The 12,361-nt window shown below is 37.1% G+C and overlaps 1 pseudogene; it reads left to right on the plus strand.

Annotated features, from left to right (window-relative positions):
• The first annotated feature begins 5,442 nt into the window (after positions 1-5,442).
• LOC121396008 overlaps positions 5,443-12,361 on the plus strand; it is a 121,729-nt pseudogene continuing 114,810 nt past the window's right edge.

The following is a 12,361-nucleotide window of genomic DNA, read 5'->3' on the forward strand; positions in this document are numbered from 1 at the left end:
GCAGTGGCAATGGGCCTGAGTGTTAAGCTATAAACATAATTTGATGAATGATAGAATTAAACCTGCCATGGTTGAGATATTTATGAACCAGCTATGTTATTAGACTGTCAAGGGGCTCATTTACAAGGACTCTTCTTATGACGAATAAATAATAGAAAAATAAATAAATAAATAAATAACAGTCTGATTACTAAACTCTGGTCTTAATACTGTAATCACACTATATAATTTTAAATACCTTTCTGAGAAAACTTTCTGGTTCCATAGTCATCAAGTTTTAAATGGTCCCTGCTGCATGTGGTCATGTGGTCCTTCCTTTTGTGTTATTACAATATTAGGCTCCAAGTAGCTCATTTACTACCTCTGCTTGCATTCCAGCACTCATTTCAATATATATATATTATTGTCATATTTATTTATATTGTACCAAAATTTAAATAGAGGTATCTTGGATCAATCACAGTAGTTCATGCCCCTATGGGCAGTTTAGTTAGAAATTGATGGATCTATCTGTGGGACCATGTGAATTGCAGAACATGAAAGAAGCCTATTCATACACGGGACAATATTCTAACTCCACTGAGTTGCAAAGCTAAAAAGTCTGGTCCTGCCACTAACCTCATGGCATTGGTTAACAAATATTGACCCAAACATCTTCCTGCGAATTATCTTCAGTTTAAAGGGCAAATTTATCAAAGTGTGAACTTAGAGCTCACCACTAATTGTTCATATGGGATATTTAGAGGCATATTTATCAAATGGTGAATGCTAACTTTCACCCATTGATAAATACGCCTCTCAAAATGTCATAGGTGGTGTAATTTTACTGTGGTGAGCTCTAGTTTGTTAAATCTCTTGTCTCCCAGCTACAAGGCTGCAACGTTTTACCATATTTTGGATTCCATTCCTCACTCCATTGTAATATCTTCACCCTCCATAGTTTTAAAACCTTCTGATACAGTAAATCTGTCTGCATTGGCATATTCCCCATTATACTGGTGTATTCTTGACTCCTCTGCATCTCCCACACCGCCTACCTTATCCAGCTTCATAGCAAATTCCAAATCCCAGCTATTCACTACTGACATTTATTTTGCCTTATATACTAGATTTCCTTAAAACTTAAAACCATGCACCAATAGAGGACACTGGCTGCTTTCTTGTTGGGAAATCCTGTGTTAAACTTTACCATCGGCTTTCCTGCAACCATTTCCAAAGAATGTCGACAGTGATTTATTTCTCCATTATTGCTACCATATTCTAGTGACAAAACACTGGCTTGGTGACTGGTAAACACAACTCCAAGCATTGTATTACATTTACTACAATCAACAAGTCCTGAGAATGCACATAATTCAGAAATTGGTTGCATTTTGAGCTTTATTAAATTCTTAAATCCACTTCAATGGACATAATTGGGTTAGAATGTAATTTACTTGCATACTCATTCACTACTTTTGGGTAGGATTTCTCTAGCATCTTTAGTACTAAGTAAGAATAATTTTCTTTGAATAAATATAATAACTTGCCTGGGATAAAGTCTCTCTTGTTTTTCACTGTCTGTCCATCAATCTGTCTTTCAATCTCTATTAGAACCTGTACAATTCACTCACTATCAGGGCTGAGGCAATAGGTAGTCTGCAGACTATAGAGGCATGGTTTGTGGACTGTGCATTTACAGTATGTTACAGACATTCAAAATGTTTCCAAATTTTCTGCTTCATTAACCCAGGTCTGACACGTGCCAACACTCTCATGTTATAAAAGCCATGAATCCATGAGAATGCAAGGAATAGGTTAAATTTAATTCAGCAAGAGTGTTGGTGAAGAAACTTTGACTTAGCAATTTACTACACTGCCTCAACTTAAAGGGGACCCGTCACCCAAAAAAATTATTCAAAATCCTATTTTATCACATTAGTCAAGCAAAATGAACTTTAATTACACCATATAAATTATTTGAATCTTGTTTCCTTCAGTATGAGAATTCATAATTATAGCAAGCAGGCAGCCGCCATTTTGTGGACACTGCTATTAAGACAAGTCTTGTATCATCTCAGAATCTTGTTTGTGCACCAGAATGGGGGACCCCATGTTAATCCCCATGCCCTGGCTACACAATTAAATGGTAAAGAGAATGGAGGAATGTGTGGAGAGCAGTGACATCTAGCAAGTGCTGAATGGAAAGTGAAAGTAATTGTCTGCCCCGCCTCTATGCCACTGGCATAGAGGAAGGGCAGACAATATTTGATTGACAGCTGAGGTTTTGAAATGAGCTTACAACAGCTATGAATGCTTTAATAAAAAATAGAAATTGGATTTCATGTTTAATTTGAAAAGGACTTTTATTATACAGATTTTTGTGTCTGGGTGACAGGTCCACTTTAATTTGTCTTCATTGTAATGTACCCATATAGTGTGTAAAGTTACAAAATGCTTTATACAAAGCACCTTAATTGTATGTACAGCCTGCTGTATATCTTAATTAGAAAGATAGATAGTCAGATACAGTAGATAGATAGAAAATGGGGATTAGTTCTCCTTTAACACCTGCCAAACGTTAATGAAGAATTCTTAAACCCTAAAAACAAACATGGGTAGAAATGCTATATTTTATATACTGAACTTATGGCAACAGCCAAAAATGTAAAAATCAGTATTAATTAAAAAAAAACAGTATTAATTCAGGTCTTCAAAGTTGTGCACAGGGGTCACTCACATGCTCAGTGTGGTCTGGGCAGCTGTTAAGGAGGGGTCATCCTAAATCATCAAGCAGAAAATAAGGTTCACATATAATAGACTCTGAAGCTACATGCAAACTGCACTGAAATGAGAATCTGAATTAAGTACTATCAGACTTGTTTTGTGACTTTTATATACTATATATTAAGTTAAACGTAAGTTGGTCCATAAGGTCAGGTAACTGACAGCAGCACTGAGCAATGAGCAGAGAAGCAGAACTGGGGCATCTTCAGATACAAAGAACTTCAGTGATAAAGAGTTGTGGTCACCTATGGCTGGAAGTCTCAAAGCATAATATACAGCATTTTAAACCTTGTTTCTACATAGATTTCTACTTAATTGTTAAAGGGGAACCCCACAAAACATAACTCCACGAAAACATAACTTTTTGAAAAGTAAACAACATTTCAAGCAACTTTGCAATATACATTATTTAAAACATATGCAGACTTTTCATGATTTTAAATGGTTTCTGACAGTTCCCTAAGCCTAGCCCCCTGCTCTTCTGCTGATCTCTCTGACTACTTTGCTGAGCTGGCTGACTACTGTTACTTTGTATCAGCAGCCAGCTGTCCTTAGCCTGCATCCTCCAAACCCCACAATTCCCTGCACATGTGATTTCAATAAGGAATGGAACATCACAGTGCAATGCATTTTGGGTTATGTAGTTCCTGCATGCTGTCTGTAAACTGTGGAGTAGTTGTTACAATTTGTAACATCAATGTTTTAGTCCCTCCTTCCCTGCCAGGATTTCAAATGATGCAGAAAGAGAAAAACTGTTAACAGCTGGATTTAAGTGGCATTTATTCATACTTTTTGAAGGTATATATTAGGGGTTTCTGTGTTATGTGGGCCTCTTTATCAAATTTTGGTTTGCAAGCTGGAGTTCCCCTTTAAGCTTTAGTTTTAGTCCCATATACAACTTGTTTTGGAATTATAACAATAGTCTGATTAATATTAGTGATGGGCGAATTTGTCCCGTTTCACCTCAAAATTTGCGAATTTCCTACGAAATTCGTGAAGTGGGCGAAAAATTCACGAAATGCGAATTTTGACACCGGCAACAATTTGCGGGCATCAAAATTGATGCTGGTGACAATTCTGATGCTGGTGAGTTTTGACGCACATTAAAGTCAATGGGCGGCAGTTTAATTGTCGCTGGCATCCAAGTTGACGCCAGCATCAAAAAAAGGTTGAAGTAAATATTGCCCTTTTACATCTCTTGCCTTGAACCACCATTTCATGATGGTCTGTGCGCTGCCTCAGAGATCACCTAATCAACAATACTTAAACTCTAACTGTAACAGGAAGAAGTGTGGAAGCAAAACACAGAAATCTGCTAATTGTCTCATGTGACCTAATATGTATGGTTTGTTTGGTTTGTTAGTGTGCACTGTGAATCCTAGGATACAAAGTGGCGGGCCCTTATTTTCTATTTATGATTACCCAATGGCACATACTACTAAAAAAGTATATTATTATGAAAATGGTTTATTTACATGAAGCAGGGTTTTACATATGAGCTGTTTTATGCAATATATTTTTATAGAGAATTCAAAGTGAGGTTTGATAAAAAGCCTGAGCTACTGACTTACTAGCAAATGGACCTCACCCCACTTGAATTCTACAGATTTAAAAATTGCTAGACAACCCTTGGACTGGGGCTGTCCCAGTGAGGACCATTTATTATGATTTTTCTTTTTCCCTTTTACTTTTGATTTATAACCTTTTTTTCAAGAACAGAGGGAAACACCACTACTTTTATAGAGACCTACATTGTTCGGGGGGTATAGTTTTCTGTTAATGAATCAGATGCAAGTTGAGTGTAGGATTAAGCATACCAGGGATGACTTTGATGTAGTTGGCCAGTTTAAATATATTGCAGTATATGGACAAACAATCCCTGTTTTGCTTAAAGGGTCTATATAGTATGTATTTTGTGGTAACAACCTTATTGCAACCCTGCTTAATGGTTTTAAAAATTAGTGGGGAGCACAACTTTCCCTTTTTTGTTATAATTTATACAGCAGCGGTGGCCAGCTCCATGTTCTAGCTCCCACCCTTTACAGCTATAGTCAGGTGATCCCAGTGGTGGTCAATAAAAGGGCAACCATGTTTGGGAGTTTTAACCTTGAAAGCAGCAAGTAAGTTGCAGGTAAAACCTAGTCCTTGAGTAATGCAGCCATAGAATTCTTAATGAATCAGATGCAAGTTGAGTGTAGGACTGGCCATACCATACTTTGACGTAGTTGGCCAGCTTAAATATATTGCAATATATGGACAAATAATCTCTGTTTTGTTTAAAGGGTAAGGTATTTTTTAGTAGCTTAAGGCCCAAAATGTCTTAATGTCCTAAATATATTGATAATGGGTTGAGAGCAGAGGACCTTTTGTATGTGTCTATATATATATATATATGCATATATCCTTATAAGAAGAGCAATGAATAGCCTGATAATTATATCCTTATGAATGGTGATCAGGGATCAGTCATAAGACTTTTATAATAATGCATTCCCTGTTGTAAGTCATGAGGATAATAACAGTTACCTTGGCATTCCCACTTGTCCATGCCTTTATATAGTCATGGAACTCTATTCCCTATATATTTCACAGAATACATAAAAGCCTTATGTATTATTGAGATGAAAAATGCATTCGAATTTTTGACTGTGGGTTCTTAAAAGGAACAGATTATAAATGATAATAAGTATACACCATGTATCGTACAAGTTTTCTCTAAATTGAATGGTATTTGTCAACTACGGAGGAGATGGCTATTGGTTCTTCGAACATGATCCTTGGAAAGGTAAGCAAAACATCTCATAAAAAATCAAGTATATGCATCCAACAACCTTTTAAGCAAATCAGCAATCTCCTCATTGATCCATAAGAGAAAAGGAATTATTATAGACCACCATCTGCTTACTATGTATGGGTATTTAACAATGAACCCTGTCTTAACTTCATAAAAGCCACTTCAACAAATCAGCAGGACCATATTGATCCTCAAATAGGCTGGAGATTACTAAATGTATTTTCTTCATGCTCTCGAGAACCATTATATTCCTGATCTTTTTTTAACCTCAACCCTGCTGCACAGTGAAAAATTACTATTATAACATTTTAACAGGGGACCTGCTGAATAATTACAAAAAAAAAATCATACAGTATTTTGGATCAGTTTTAGGTGTCAGAGGAACCTTGTTATGTGGAATTGTCCAATACTGTAATCAGAAACAGTATTTAATATTTTAGTAGAGACAGATAGTTTTTTGTATGTTGTTTGTACAAATATATTTCATTTCATAACGTAGATTTTTCCCAATATTTTATGTTATTTTGTTTAAATGTTTTGTTGCTGGCAGATTTGGTTATGCCTTGGTAAGTATTTTTTTCATTAGGTTGCTGCAGTTGCTACTTTCTTACACATAGAATTGTGGAGAAAAAATTATTACAGGAGGTTCAAGTGTTTTTAGGACAAAGACAATAGTAGCCCATTATATATTTGATTAATATCATTGTTGCTTTAATACATCGATATTAACCTATATTCCTGTAATTGTCATAATATGTATAAAGCAAGTGAAATAACAACCTTTGTTTTTATTACAATTCTGGGGGGTCATTTACTTGTCAAAAGTTCACCTGTGCCAAGGTCATTGATTTTTGTTGGTGAGGGAAAGGTACTACCTTGGTTGAAACACAAGGTCAAATTGCAAGCACCTGACAAACACCATAGACATATTTTTTTGCATCTACAGATGCAGCCACTTTGGTTTGTCTGTTTGACACAGAATAACTAAACACAGATATCCCATTTATCTCATTTAACACAGAAAACTGTGTCACAACATCCCATCTAATTAAAGCATTCACCATTGTGAACAATGGTGCTTTGGTATGCTAATGAAAAGGTTAAATGCATTAAATGAGTTAAGATGACTTTAGATAACCCAGTTTCTTCAATTAACCCTGAGTCATGACGCATTTAACTCACAAATCCAAGTGGCTTCATCTGTATTTCATTCAAACAAAAGTAACACACATGTATTCCCAAACAAACACACAGTCTTCAATAAAGAATATTATTGTGGATGGATATCCAAAATACTGTGGACATGGTAATTAGGAGTGCGACCATAAAATGGGCATGGCCAAAAAAATTACTTTGCTACTTTGCTACACATGGTTGATGTTTTTGTCCCTCTTTAAATTTTTCAAATGTTGAGAGGCATGTAGTATATTTACTTACCATCTATACCATTGCAGAAGCATGTGCACCTGCTGCTTTTTGCAGTACAGGTATGGGATCTGTTATATGGAAACCAATTATCCAGAAAGCACTGAATTCCAGAAAGGCCATCTTCCATAGACTCCATTTTATCCAAATAATCCAAAATTGTAGAATGTATTTTCTTTTTATTTGAAATAATAAAACCCTACCTTTATCCAAACTAAGATATTGGGTTTATTTAGGGGAACATTTACTTAGCTCGAGTGAAGGAGTAGATTAAAAAATACTTTGAATTTCGAAGTATTTTTTTGGCTACTTCAACCATCGAATTGGCTACTTCGACCTTCGACTACGACTTTGACTTCGAATCGAACGATTCGAACTAAAAATCGTTCGACTATTCGACCATTCAATAGTCGAAGTGCTGTCTCTTTAAAAAAAACTTTGACCCCCTACTTCGCCACCAAAAACCTACCGAGCATCAATGTTAGCCAATTGGTAAGGTCCCCATAGGCTCTCCTAGGTTTTTTTGATCGAAGGAAAATCGTTCGATCGATGGATTAAAATCCTTCGAATCGTTTGATTCGAAGGATTTTATTGTTCGATTTAACGATTTTTCCTTCGATCGTACGAACGAAGGAAATGCGGTAAATACTTCGACTTCGATATTCGAAGTTGAAGGATTTTACTTCGACCCTAAGTAAACTTAATGTTTACATGAATTTCTAGTAGACTTAAGATATGACGATCCAAATTACAGAGAGATCTGTTATCTGTAAAATCCCAGGTCCTGAGCATTTCGGATAACATGTTCCATACCTGTACAGTGGATTTTATTAGGCATAAAGAGTTAAATAGCAAATAGCTTTTGCATGCACCATCAAGCTCTAGCTCAAATTTCCAAATTTCCAGCTTTTACAAACTGCAAATCCAAACCAAATCAGACACATACTGAAATACTGATATCTAGGCTCAGAGTAAATATATTGTATATTCATTGCTTAAAATCGGGGGGGGGGGGGGCATGTGTATTGTATGTGCTGCTCATGCGCCATGCATGGACATTACCAACCCACTTGGGATTCAACAATTCAGCTCCCAAATGGAGATGGAAGCCTGCCAGACATGGGGTTTGGAGAAGAGTGGAATTTAATAGAAGAGGAATGCCAAAAATGCAGAGCTTTCATCTTATACCTTAATGACCACTGGCAAATATGACACAAGTGATGAGCCCTCTCGGTATGATTGCGGTTATACAATAAACAGCATTAAGTCAATAATGTGATTGCTTTTGATTGAATAGGTCAGTAGGAAAGTTATTACCCACTTTACAACCCATTAACATCCAGGCACACATTACAGGGACAGAGCTGCCAGTTCACAAAGTTGCTTATTTCAATACCGTTTTATATTATTTAACCTATAATTTGCTGTCTTACATTGTGGTTTACTGAATGGATATGTTCCTATTTTTAGAAAGATATATGCATTTCTTTTACATAACTCCATCATCTTAATTATGTCTTCACTATGTGCAAAAGTAAGTGCTACATACAATATTTATACAAGTGAAATAAATGCTTTGGCTTTATTACAATTTCTGGGGGGCATTTACTTACGGCCAATTGTGGCAAAGGTAATTTGATTTGAAAAAACGCTGCCTGAAAAAAACATTATTGCAATGTAGATGTCATGCTGTACATAAAAGGCTACAGGGAGCTGGGGACTTCTTTAGAGTTTTCATGTGGCCAGCAGGTAGGGCATTTATGGGAATACAATTAGGGCTTTTATTAAATGATATATGCTGTTGCATTCAATGACTTTGGATGCCAGAGGGCACAAATAAATGTGTGCTGTGATTCTAATACAGGTATGGGACCTGTTATCCAGAATGCCATATCTTTGGTTTGGCAGTGCAAGATGCCTCTTCAAACAAATAAATCACATTTGATTTCAATAAAATAAAGTGGCTGTAATTTTTACTTCAGCATGACTTTCTATGGGGCTGATTAACTAAAGGGAGAAATGGTCATCGCTAGCGAAAATTTGCCAGAAATCCCATCCGCAGGGACATTGACAATTTACTAATGGGTGTAGAGGACAATTCACTAGCAAAAGAGTACATCGCTAGTGAAGTTTCACGCTCTATCACCAGGCAAATTTTGATTCAGGTGACCGATCATTAGTCTGTAAATTCGCTAAATTGCAAGTTTTACAGAACGGTACCTTATTACTTTCGCCAGTTTCCTTTACCAGCTTAGACCACGCAAACTGGTTAGATGAAGCTACATCCGCCTCAATCTTATGTCAGTGACATCATATCCAGTATGCCAAAAAGTCATAAACATTTTTAAAAAAAGCTGGTGTTTTTTCATATTTTAAAGCGGGATTGTCTTCAAAAATTTTAACTTTTTATTTCAACATTTATAAAAACCTATATGAACCCGCCCTGTTCAAATTTACCTTAGCGCAAGTGTACTAATGAAGTTTTCTTGGCGGAAACTAAAGGTCACTATGAAATGGTCACGCTGATGAAAATTAGCCATCGTTCAGATGCAGAGACGCATTTTAATGAATTAGTGAAGTGGTACCGAGCATCAATGTTAGCCAATTGGTAAGGTCCCCATAGGCTTTCCTAGGTTTTTTTGATCGAAGGAAAATCGTTCGATCGATGGATTAAAATCCTTCGAATCGTTTGATTCGAAGGATCGATTGAACGATTTTTCCTTCGATCGTACGAACGAAGGAAATGCGGTAAATACTTCGACTTCGATATTCGAAGTTGAAGGATTTTACTTCGACCCTAAGTAAACTTAATGTTTACATGAATTTCTAGTAGACTTAAGATATGACGATCCAAATTACAGAGAGATCTGTTATCTGTAAAATCCCAGGTCCTGAGCATTTCGGATAACATGTTCCATACCTGTACAGTGGATTTTATTAGGCATAAAGAGTTAAATAGCAAATAGCTTTTGCATGCACCATCAAGCTCTAGCTCAAATTTCCAAATTTCCAGCTTTTACAAACTGCAAATCCAAACCAAATCAGACACATACTGAAATACTGATATCTAGGCTCAGAGTAAATATATTGTATATTCATTGCTTAAAATCGGGGGGGGGGGGCATGTGTATTGTATGTGCTGCTCATGCGCCATGCATGGACATTACCAACCCACTTGGGATTCAACAATTCAGCTCCCAAATGGAGATGGAAGCCTGCCAGACATGGGGTTTGGAGAAGAGTGGAATTTAATAGAAGAGGAATGCCAAAAATGCAGAGCTTTCATCTTATACCTTAATGACCACTGGCAAATATGACACAAGTGATGAGCCCTCTCGGTATGATTGCGGTTATACAATAAACAGCATTAAGTCAATAATGTGATTGCTTTTGATTGAATAGGTCAGTAGGAAAGTTATTACCCACTTTACAACCCATTAACATCCAGGCACACATTACAGGGACAGAGCTGCCAGTTCACAAAGTTGCTTATTTCAATACCGTTTTATATTATTTAACCTATAATTTGCTGTCTTACATTGTGGTTTACTGAATGGATATGTTCCTATTTTTAGAAAGATATATGCATTTCTTTTACATAACTCCATCATCTTAATTATGTCTTCACTATGTGCAAAAGTAAGTGCTACATACAATATTTATACAAGTGAAATAAATGCTTTGGCTTTATTACAATTTCTGGGGGGCATTTACTTACGGCCAATTGTGGCAAAGGTAATTTGATTTGAAAAAACGCTGCCTGAAAAAAACATTATTGCAATGTAGATGTCATGCTGTACATAAAAGGCTACAGGGAGCTGGGGACTTCTTTAGAGTTTTCATGTGGCCAGCAGGTAGGGCATTTATGGGAATACAATTAGGGCTTTTATTAAATGATATATGCTGTTGCATTCAATGACTTTGGATGCCAGAGGGCACAAATAAATGTGTGCTGTGATTCTAATACAGGTATGGGACCTGTTATCCAGAATGCCATATCTTTGGTTTGGCAGTGCAAGATGCCTCTTCAAACAAATAAATCACATTTGATTTCAATAAAATAAAGTGGCTGTAATTTTTACTTCAGCATGACTTTCTATGGGGCTGATTAACTAAAGGGAGAAATGGTCATCGCTAGCGAAAATTTGCCAGAAATCCCATCCGCAGGGACATTGACAATTTACTAATGGGTGTAGAGGACAATTCACTAGCAAAAGAGTACATCGCTAGTGAAGTTTCACGCTCTATCACCAGGCAAATTTTGATTCAGGTGACCGATCATTAGTCTGTAAATTCGCTAAATTGCAAGTTTTACAGAACGGTACCTTATTACTTTCGCCAGTTTCCTTTACCAGCTTAGACCACGCAAACTGGTTAGATGAAGCTACATCCGCCTCAATCTTATGTCAGTGACATCATATCCAGTATGCCAAAAAGTCAAACATTTTTAAAAAAAGCTGGTGTTTTTTCATATTTTAAAGCGGGATTGTCTTCAAAAATTTTAACTTTTTATTTCAACATTTATAAAAACCTATATGAACCCGCCCTGTTCAAATTTACCTTAGCGCAAGTGTACTAATGAAGTTTTCTTGGCGGAAACTAAAGGTCACTATGAAATGGTCACGCTGATGAAAATTAGCCATCGTTCAGATGCAGAGACGCATTTTAATGAATTAGTGAAGTGGTAGCGAATTCGCACCTGGCAAAGTGGCGCAGAGTGTGGCAAGCAGACGAGAATTTGCCCTATTATTGAATTCGCCCCCATGTCTCTTTAGCTGTATTTGCATGGAGAACATAGCTGTGCACAAAGTTCATAGCTCACCTGATTGTACAAGCAAATTTAGCTTAATCCAATAGTGTGATGCAACTAATTTATCATTTGACCTGTTTTGAGGTCACTGCACTCAGAGATCATGTTACCAAAGAAACAATGTATTTATAACCTCCATGTATGTAACCCACCGTCCAGTAGCCCAGGGTTTTTATCAAGCTAAAATCCAGTAGCGTTCGTTGAGGGGGGCGGGCCCTGGTGCGTGACGCGCAGCCGGGCCTTGCCCCCCTCCGTACGGCCGAATTTGGCCGAGTTTTCAATGGCGAACGGACTGCCGGGGGGCCCTGAGGGGGTGGGGCCCTGGCCCCCGGTAGTTCAGCCACTGCTAAAATCGAAAATTATTATTGAGCTGGCACTCAAATGAAGTCAATCTTCCACCAGGAACTTGAAGCAAATTGGCCTTTGGTCACAATAAATCTTTTTACTTTGCTTCAACAACCTGGTGGAAGATTGCCTTCATTTGAGTGCCTGCTCCATCCATAATAATTTTTGGTTTGTCCTACCTATGCTGAGGGCTCAGGCCGGTGCACCTGGGCCACTTCCCT

This window comes from Xenopus laevis, chromosome 7S (assembly GCF_017654675.1).
Source record: "Xenopus laevis strain J_2021 chromosome 7S, Xenopus_laevis_v10.1, whole genome shotgun sequence".
In the NCBI taxonomy this organism is placed as follows: domain Eukaryota; kingdom Metazoa; phylum Chordata; class Amphibia; order Anura; family Pipidae; genus Xenopus; species Xenopus laevis.